The sequence below is a fragment of the Sebastes umbrosus genome, chromosome 15, assembly GCF_015220745.1.
Source record: "Sebastes umbrosus isolate fSebUmb1 chromosome 15, fSebUmb1.pri, whole genome shotgun sequence".
Taxonomy (NCBI): Eukaryota; Metazoa; Chordata; class Actinopteri; order Perciformes; family Sebastidae; genus Sebastes; species Sebastes umbrosus.
The window spans coordinates 10,871,782-10,882,397 of NC_051283.1; positions in this window are offsets into that span (position 1 = coordinate 10,871,782).

The following is a 10,616-nucleotide window of genomic DNA, read 5'->3' on the forward strand; positions in this document are numbered from 1 at the left end:
TCAGCGGCCAGAGAGAGAGGCTATATATCTACAGACTATCAGACTAAGCATTGAAAGTGCATCATCATACCGTCAGTGATGCGTCTGCACAGAGTTGACACCCACCCGCCCGCCCGCTCAGTCTCATCCCCGGAAAAAATATATCAGCGATCGTCGGTTGTTGGGCTGACGATGGCCGGTTTGAAGATTTTAGCATTATCGCCCAACCCCAGTCCTCACAAATGTCCCCGACTAAGAATTTACGAAGTCTAATCTGATTGGTCTTACCTATCGTCAAATCAATTTTTTTTTTTTTTTGCTCATTGATCTGTTTAGGCTTTACTTATCTATAGAAAAATAGTAAAAACAACTAAATTATTGGCCGAGATACATGTGACTATCACTTAGCTGTTGTTTCACAATAATGGAGCATGCTGTTTGTTGTGTAGAGTGTATGTGTGTGTGTGTGTGTGTGTGTGTGTGTGTAGATGCGGCGCTGTCCAGAGTACTGAAGCGGAGCGACAGACACGGTTTCTTAGCCTGCTTTCTTTTCATGGTTGTAATAGGAACTTTCTGCCCTAATTTCATTTCCCCCCATTGTAGTGATGCACACACAGAAGGGAAACAAGTGAGTGAGAGAGAGAGTGAGAGAGAGAGAGAGAGAGAGAGACGCGAGCCACCAACAGCTGTTTCTACGCATCTCCCTCTGATTTTAGAGAATCGTTCATAAATCTAAAAAACATCTAGCGCTCCAATAGTGCTACGTTCTTATGTTAATAAATGTATTCTTTGAAACAATAGCCTTACAGTATGTTGTTGACATTTAGCCTTTCTGAGGCTATCACCAAGATGATACTCCGACAGTCCTGCAAATGTGGACCATGCAGCTTATTCTACATGGTGATTGATTCACGTACATTAAGGAGAATCGACTGAAAGCACATGAGTTATTTTTATTGGGAGAAACCAATTCAGCACCTCCAAAAATAGCCAGAATAGAAGGATCCTTAGTTTCATAACCACATTTTCCGCCACTGCGAGGCAGTCGAATCAGGCTCCGTAGATCGAATCGTTGAATAGTTGAACTATTCGGGGGTCACCCTAAAAGGGTACAGACAGCTTAAATTGCTAACGGTACCAAACCGACGCTATGTGCTTGCTGAATAATGTTCGTAGCCTCGGGCTGTGACACGGTCCGATTGGTAGCGCACCATGGAAATTGACAGCGCGTCTCCTAGCAACACCGGCTTTGAAATTGTCACTGACATAGTTCATATTTCCTTACACAAAAAAGTGAGGAGATATTAAAAATTCAGTTTGACTTTAATTCAAAGTGAATAAATAAATCTCTCTGTTAGTCTCTCATGAAGCGGCCCACATCTTGTTTTTACCTCCCGAGTGTCTACACTTCCGCTACAGCGCCTGCTAACACGCTGTGCCCTGAGTAGCAAACGATGATAAATTGAGCCTTGACCTTGTCCTCTCTGCAAGCCTCTCGACTGTAATGAGAGATGCTCCACTACGCAAATGCCAGTAATTACACACACACACACACACACACAGAGATGTACACACATGAATGTGCTCACACACACCATCAAAATCTAAGCTTTAATTATTCACAACAAAAAAACGAAAATAGCATCAAGGATAGAGTGTCTATTTTTACTCCAAAGTCGGCTGATCTTTCCGAGCCTTTTCCCACAATGCACCGAAATCTGTCATCAGCAGCGATCATTAGGGCCGCTTCGGAGAGGCTTTCCGAAAAAGAGACGGCTGTTAGCAGATGTAAACACACTACACACACAGAGGGATCTAACCAAAGAATGTCAGACTGTGTTGACAGAGCTTTTGTTCGTGTCTTTGTCCCGGCACCGCGGTGGAAAGAGAGCTTTCGACGTGGGTGCCAGTTCACGTTGCAGGCGCTGTAAGTGCTACTTGTAGGCCTTTGTTTTCTGACAGCTTGTGTAGACGGAGAGGATCGCTCTCTGATTATATTGACAACCTGAGGCATCATTAAAGCGCCGTCTTTGTGTTGTAAATAAACACCTGGGAGAGATGAGACGGAGAAGGAAGGGAGACAGGGAGAGAAGCGGGTGAAGACGGCTGACAGGCATGCAGGGATGGAAAAACATATCTGCGGGGTTTTTTTTTTTTTTTTAGCTAAAGCATCCCGTTTGTTTTCCTGCTATTTACAGTTAGAAACAAACAAATCATTAAAAATGTATTTCCTGGCAGGTTAGCAAAACTACACTCGGATCACAGACTGTGCTCCACGCCGCCGCGGTATGTAGTGCAATCCGAGCTTGTCTCAGTGATTACATGATTAATCAAGCCAACCAAGAGCGGCCATAATGATCACATCCCACTTCCGCCATGTTTCACACTGATAATGAACCATTCATTTGAGCTAATTTGCTATGGGAATCTAGTAATCTTCCCCTTGAGTTGAGACGCAGGATGAGCCATCGTAATCTTCTTATTGAGTTCACTGTGTTTGTGTTTGTGTGCGAGTAAATGAAAGTCAGCACATTTCACTCTCCCGAGAGAAGTGCTGCTGCTACAGTCCAGGGCACGAAAGTGTGACTGATTTTATTTAAAGAGGAGGTGTGAGCTTATTGACTCGCAGTATTCTACGCAGGGACAATCATGCTTTCAAACGCCCCGATGATCCTCTCCTTGTACCTGTCTAGGTGTTCTTATTGTTTTTATTTAACGCTTAGTGAGTTGCAAACTCACTGTCACAGCGGATGGAAGGCTTCCACTTTGCTGTACTTGTGCCTCTAGACCACAGTTTGTTGCAGAGCTGTGGCTGGACGTTTCTTCTAATAACTCTTATTTTTAGCCATTCTAGCGGTGTGGCTCTTCAAATAACCCAACGTATCCTCATACAACAGTTTATGTGATATCTTACGAAAAGTCATTCCTCATTTTTTGTGCGTTTTCCTACGAATGTCCAGATACACGTGTCAATTCCCGCTTGTTATATGCATACAGTATTTTCAAAATAAACTTCCGTCTTCACAGGAAACAACTTTGTTAGGTTTAGGCAACAAAACTACTTAGTTAGGTTTAGGAAAAGTTTGTGGTTTGTGTTAAAATAACACAGAAAGTGGTGTAACTTAAGTACGGAAGTTACGTGACAATTAAATCAACGTTGACTTCTGGTTTCACAAAGGGTACAACCAGCGGTCTCCTGGATGAAAGTCTGGTGTTTTTTGACCCACCCCGACCTCCTCCCTACGCAACTTGTGTCGCTTTTTATACTTCCTCCTTCACAATTACGTGGATTACATACAAATTGATTATGTGGGATATATACGAATAACAGTGCATTATTTTTCATAGGTATAGCTACGAACAGCGTATGAGACCAGCCTGGGATAACCACCAAAAATCATGACTTTTGGTGATCCCCTAACTTCCCCTCTAGAGCCACCATGAGGTTGACGTTTATGGTTTTGACTGAAATATCTCGACAGCTATTAAGTGGATTTCTATGAAATTTGGTACACACATTCATTTTCCCCTCAGAATGAATTGTAATAACTTTGGTGACCCCTGCCAATCAGTCAAAGTCAGTTTGTCCATCACTTTGATTTAGGAGTGAATACTTATGAAACTAATGACATCACCATCAGTCCCAGCTGTACTTTGCGTTAAGTGCTAATTAACAAATGTTGGCATGCTTAAACGCTAAACTAAAATGGTGACCTTGGTAAACCAACACATTCTCATTACCACTTGTCACATACTGATGCTTTGTCAGGACCCCTTAGTGTCACTTTACGGTAATAAACACGTTGTTAGCGTTTGAATTCAAACAAGAAAACTTGCTTAGGTTTAGGCAACAAAACCACTTGGTTAGATTTAGAAAAAAAACCCATCATGGTTGGGCTTAAAATTACTACGTTTGTGAAGTGAAACTGAACGTTGTGAACACGGGGCACGAACGAACAGCTGATTGTAAAGTGAAAGTGAAACTTAACGCACGGGACACAAACAGCGGCCTCCTGGATGAAAGCCTTGTGTTTGTTGGCTCTTTATACTACACCAACACACTCCCGGAGCACTTTCTTTGAGCATTTAATCATTTAATATTGACGCAGATGGGTTTACATTGTAGTTGCTTGAAAGCCTCATACAGAGGGTGCCTTGTGCGTTGGTATCAGACACCGAGGGGCGTGCCAAAGCGTCGGTATTTGACGCCCTGGAAATGAGAAGGGGATGGGTAAACCTGCTTAACATCAGCATGTTATCATTGTGAGCATGTGAGCACACTGCTGTTTAGCTCAAAACACTGCTGTGCCTGAATGCAGCCTCACAGAGCCGCTGGCATGACTGTAGACTCTTCTACTCAGCAGGGTTAAAAAATTATATTCAAGTCTGTAACCCCTAATTAGGCATAATTAAGCTCATATGAAAAATGTCTATCCAATTATTAATTTTAAAATACTGTATATATTCTGCTATTACATAAGTACATTCCTCCTGGCTTAAGGTCACCCTGTTAGAAATGTCAGCAGCAATAGTATGACCTCCAGAAATGAGTTGGGAATTGGAAAAAAGAGGAAACTAAAGTTTAAAATAATAAAAAGTATTTGCAGATATCAGTGCTTCAGGCACGCATTCATGCTGCATTACACTGATTCTATTGCTGAGTTTGCCGGTAAAAGCAAGGGAAGTGACAACAGTAGAGCTAAAACTATATTTATAGCAGCAAGTGATGAGCTGAGACAATGTAGCCCATATTAGATATTCATAGATTAAGTTCATAGTGCTGTTTTGGGTGTGTGTAACACTGTTGTAAGGGGCATACAGTGCACACACACTGCGTGTTTGCAAGCTGGAAAGCGTCCATATTGTTCATTCCTTTTGTTGTAATATTTTATCACCTTTTCTAGGACTTCAAACTGCATAGTAAAGAAACTGTGCCAGGCAACTTGTGAAATCATTTTTGGAGGTTCAAAATATATATTTTTTTCTGTCATATCAAAAGGATTCTTACAGAAAATTTTCCATTTCTATTCCATGATATTTGCAGCAGTGGTCTTGTTGTTATGGGAGCATTTCCATATAACTAACAGCATGCACCCTCTCTAACTGCTTAAGTAATAACAGACTAAGGCAGATTGTAATAATGGGAACACATTTTAGTACTTCCTGTAATTGTTTTGTTGCAAGTATTACGCAGGGACAGGAATTTCATTGATTCCTGAAACACAAAATCAACTAAAGAAAGGATATCATCTACCACCGACTGCATATTTGGAGTGGTGTGTAATCGTGTCTTTTGGAATTTCAATATTTGGAAGCGAACTTTTGGGAGTTCACGGCGTTGTCCGGTCTGGGAGTTGTCTGCGTTTTCATCTTACAACTTTAACCCTTTCACAGTGTGTTTTCAGTTCATGAAAGTTAATAATAAACTTTTTGGTCGACCTAAAAATGTGTTATTCAGCGTTCGGTTGTACTTAGCTCTATCCTCTTTTGTCACTTCTGGTTGCAAAAGACCAGGATAGCGACGGCCAAAAAACAAGATGGCGACTGCCAAAATTCCCGAACTCAAGGCTTCAAAACGGGCAGTCCACAAGCCAATGCGTGACGTCATGGTGACTACGTCCACTTCTTATATACAATCTATGATTTACACTTCCATCCTTACACAGTTCATCCTTATTGAGTTTTGGATGCATTTACACCTGTACTTCCATGTGGTCACCCAAAATGCATTTGAATGCCATGCAGGTGTACAGGTTTTCTTGGAGACCTCCGTCCTCCCTGTCCTCTTCATCCGTCTGATGCTTTTAAAGAGAATCCCATAAGCTCTTCAACATTGTGACGAGCTGTTTGCGCTGTCAGCGGTGGCAGCCAACATTGCAAAAAGTTGTTGGTAACATCCACATGCATTTGCGCCCAGTTTCAGGGAAATACGGCCTGAAGGTGATGTTTCACCACAAGAGCCCCTAAACAGCTTCAGTGCTCCTCGGCATAGATTCTGTGAAACTCCTCTGGAGGAATGAATAGCATTCTGTTTAACACGTCGCTCCACAAGCTCTCGAACAGAGGTGTTTGATTCGGTTGAGATCTGGTGACTGTGAAGGCAATACAGTGACATATGATTCACAAGATTTTTATACTTATCAAACCGTTCAGCGAGCCCTTGAATCCTGCCTTTAAGCATCTGTATTCATCAGGGTTTTCTTGCCAAAGAATGTTTAACATCAGGACTGAAACGTACAGTAACGCCACACGAGGTCTCGATTTCACAATTTCTAGCAATCACTTGATTCTGCACCTGACCTGCGTCACGATTACAATTACAGTATTTGGACATTAAATCGCTGCGAATGCTGATGAGCAATGAAGATGATGGAGAAGATAATGATGATGAGAGGCACTGGTGTAAATAATGATGATGATGACGGCGGTGGGGCTGACAGCGTGGGCGACATTGACGATGATGAGGGGGAAGTGGATGAAAATCGATGAAACAACCCTGACAACGGCTGCAGGTGATATCTTGAGTTTTCAGCCGGCGGCGGCACTTCCGACGCTCTCTCTTCCTTAACATCACGCTCTCATCTTCCCAATCTGCAGACGAGGGGAATTGTCCCATCACTTCTGCTGAGTGGGCACCCGTTTCAAAGTATCAATTGGACACGTGTCAGAGGAAAGTTTTTGCTGCCAAAGCAGCACCTTTCAGAACATATGAGCCCTCCCGAATGAACGAACCGTCCCCTCTGTCTTCCCTTTCCCTTTTCGCCCGCCTCGTTCTGTTCGTTCCCTCGCGCCGCAGAGGAAGGAGGAGTGCTACTGCGAACAGTTTGAGTGATGAGAGAGATAAGTGGCAGAGATGCTTTGGAAGTGGGGACTCGGCGCCAGCAGAACAGTGCGTGTGTGTGTGCGAGTGTGTATAGGTGTGTGTTGTGGGGGGGGGAGAAGATGAAAGACTGAAGGTGACAGATGTCAGTAGCCTGACGATGAGGAACTTGATAAGCTGCCTTCCTGTCATTCAGATGTACAGACCACGTCTAGCGAGCGGTTCAAACCACGCCGTTGTTTGTACAAGCACGGTCCAGTATGTCTGTTGAAAAACTAAGAACAGACAAGCGTGAAACCACTACCGCTTCACTCTGGAAATAAACTTTTCAAAAGGCTTTTCTTCGCTCAGAGAAATGTTTCCTCTTCTTTTTTTTCCCATTTAGTTCTGCGAAAGAAAACTCAGAAAGAGTCATGGAGATAAATGAAATTCAAAAGGAACCTTGTAGCGCATTCTTTTTCCACGACTGGGAGATTAGGAGGTCGGGACCTGTTCATTTTAGCTCCTTTCTGTTTCTGCTGAGGCAGGATAGTGTGGTTTCTGAGCCAAATTAATCATCAGGAAACCGCAGAGCAAAATATGGCATTTAGAGGAGGGGTTTTTTTATGCTCGCACAACAAGAACTGATGTGGATTATGGAGTCGTACATAAAAACTATTGAGGTAGCAACACAGTATCCAGTGACAGCCCCCACTGCTGCGGTAACAATGAGCCTTTATGCATGCATGTCAGATATTGTCCTTTGAGTAAATCAATATGATCAACAGTGTCTTACGCAAATGTAATGGAAACCGCTAAAGGTGGTTTAAATATAACTGCTGTGTGAAATCAATCAGAAGCATATCAGAAGCCTGTTTAATACAGTGTCAACAAAATGATTACATTTGATTTGGCTCATAGAGAGAATGTAAATTTGACAGCAAATCAAAGGCATCGTCGCATTTACCCTCAGTTCAAAGAATTCAGCCCACTCACTGCGACAAAAAGGGATGTAGTGTCACAAGTCTAATCTAGCTACTAAATAATTATTGAACTGATCGTTAATAGACTGTAAACAGTGACGAGAGTGACGTTGCAGTTTGTAGCTTGGTATTATATAAAATTGAATAATGGCACACCACTCAAATAATGAAGGTCAAAATTGAACGAAGGACTTCCATATATGGAGTAAATATTTGCAGAGACTCCCACAGACGTGATGAAAGACAAAGATTGCATTCAAAAACAGAGGCTGCCCTCACCACAAAAATAGCAGCATTTGTTTTTATTAAAATGCGTAAAGTGGTCAAGGTTTATGTTCCTCTGACAAACAAGCTACTGGTGTGAATCATGACTGTCCTTCGTCTCAGAAGCAAAAGCAGAAATCATCTAGGAAGGAGTTTGTGTGGATAGTTAAAGCAGCAGTAGGTAGAATTTGAGCAAATATGATTTAAAAAAAAGTTATTTTTATATAAAACGGTCACTATATCCTGGCAGTAGTGCATGAGACAGGTATCTGAAAAAAATCATGTTCCTCTGTGTCCTCCGGTGCTCCTGATGGCATCTGCAAGAATTCACAGACCGGAGGAAAACAACCAATCAGAGCCGAGCTGGAGCTTGCCGTCTCTGAGCAGCTGTCAATCACTCGCGAACTCCGATCAAACGGTCGAACTAGGCAGCGCTGATCAAATATGAATCAATATTCTGTTACTGTAATGCCTATTTCTCACCTCAAATGTTTTCAGAAACATCTTGTAGTGTACTGTTAAGCTGTAAAATGAGAACGTTTGTAACCCGCCCACCAGCCGGAGCACACTTTCTTCATTGTATAAATCATGTATCGGCATTTAAAAAAAAGACTTATACAAGTAAACAAAAGCAAACTAAATCATCGCATCATTATTTTTCATTTCTGTTTTGCTTCTGCAGAGCATCTGTGCGTCCTTCTGGGTTGGCCCAAGCGAGCACATTGAGAACAGATTTGATCGAAAAAAAGGTCCTGCATCACACCCGTAATGTCTCCCCTCCTGGGCCAAGCCAATGAACCAAGAAGCTGCTATAGTGCATTTTTCTCATAGACAGAGCAGATATCGTGCACGCCGCAATAGATTTTCACTGTTGCTTCCTCATCCTCCTCCTCTGTTCTTGATCGATCGGAGCGAGAACGTGTCCTGGAGGCATGAGAGACTGTATACAGTTAGTACACTATACACAGTGTATGTCAAGCCATCTGTACAGGACACGGAACAACTGTTATTCAGCCGAGACTCTCTCATTTGCAAAACAGCCACACATGCACTCTCCCCCCGCTCCCCGCCCCTATTATTTGTTATTCTCTCACACAAATGTGCTCTAAATCTCATTTCCTCCTACAATATATGTATACATACACCTTGTAATATCTCTTAGGCGGTAATTTTCCTGCACCATAAAATGAGTCATTTGTCTCCTCTATATTTTTTTCTCTCTCTCAGCCAGTGAGGAAGGAGGAGCACGCTGCAAGAGCACTGCTGCCGAGATTAAAACCTGATGGAGGGTGTCTGAGCAACGCAATGTGTGTGTGGAGGTGAGTGTGTGTTGTGTATATGTTTGTGTGGAAGAAAGAAAGAAAGGAGGGAGTGAGGGGGAGAGGGGATTAAACCTGTATCTTGGGGTCTTTTTTCGATGTCAGGGAGGTGCTGGGGAGGAGGGGTGTTAGTGCTGACAGGGCAATCTCACTCTCATGATATGGACACACACACTACACACACACACACACACACTACATACACACACACACACAGAGGCACCCGACTCTTCTTCTGCATTATTTATGAAATGCTGCCATTATCTCTTGTTTTACACCTTGCATCAACGGAGTGCCAGGAAAAGAGCTGTGCATGTGCATGTGTGTGTGTGTGCACATGACCAGAGGTGTGTGCACGCATGCACTCACTCGTCTGTGTGCGTTTGTTCGAATGAAGAAGGAAGAGGTAGAAAACTGTTGCCATCAAAGAGCGAGAAAGCCAGAGAGGCAGGTAGATATAATATGTGACAGTCAGTGTGGGGGGAACAAAGAGCAGGCCGACGTACCAGAAGTCTCTCACTGCTACAGAGCAGGGAAAAAAATACAAAAAGTTTCATTAGCAGCGGCGTTCGTGTTCATCTCGCGACAAAGTTTGCACGACAGGAAGACAGAAGTGCGTGGGATGGAGGGTGCGGGTGGGGTTTTGTCGTGGAAACTACCCCAAATACAGAACAGATTGAATAATGCAATGTCTAATAGTACAACAGAAAAAGGAGTAGAGTAAGGAAGCTGTGACATTTATAGTCATTGTGACTATAAAAAATAGAATTTACCGCCTCGCGGTTGAATGCCAGCCAGTCAAGTTGCAGTTTACAACCATGTCAGTTCAAAATGTCATCACTTCATAATTTTATCCTGTTAGACATCTGTGTGAAATTGTCATAATTAGCACAAGAATTCTGAAGTTAAAAACATGTTTTGTGAAGTCACAGTGACCTTGACCTTTGACCACCAAAAATGTAATCAGTTCATCCTTGAGTCCAAGTCGTTTGTGCAAAATTCGAAGAAATTCCCTCCAGGTGTTCCTGAGATATCGTGTTCACGAGAACGGTATGGACGATCGTACAGGCGGACAGACGGACGACCCGAAAACATAATGCCTCTGGCCACAGATGTCGCCAGTGTGGAGGCATTAAAAAGAAATCACCATCATACTCACTGTTATAGTTGTTCATAGGGTGTACAAAACCACAGAAACTTGAATACCAAGCTGAACGTCCTGCACCAAATGATTTGGGAATACACGTACACCCCTAGTCGTGACAAATATGT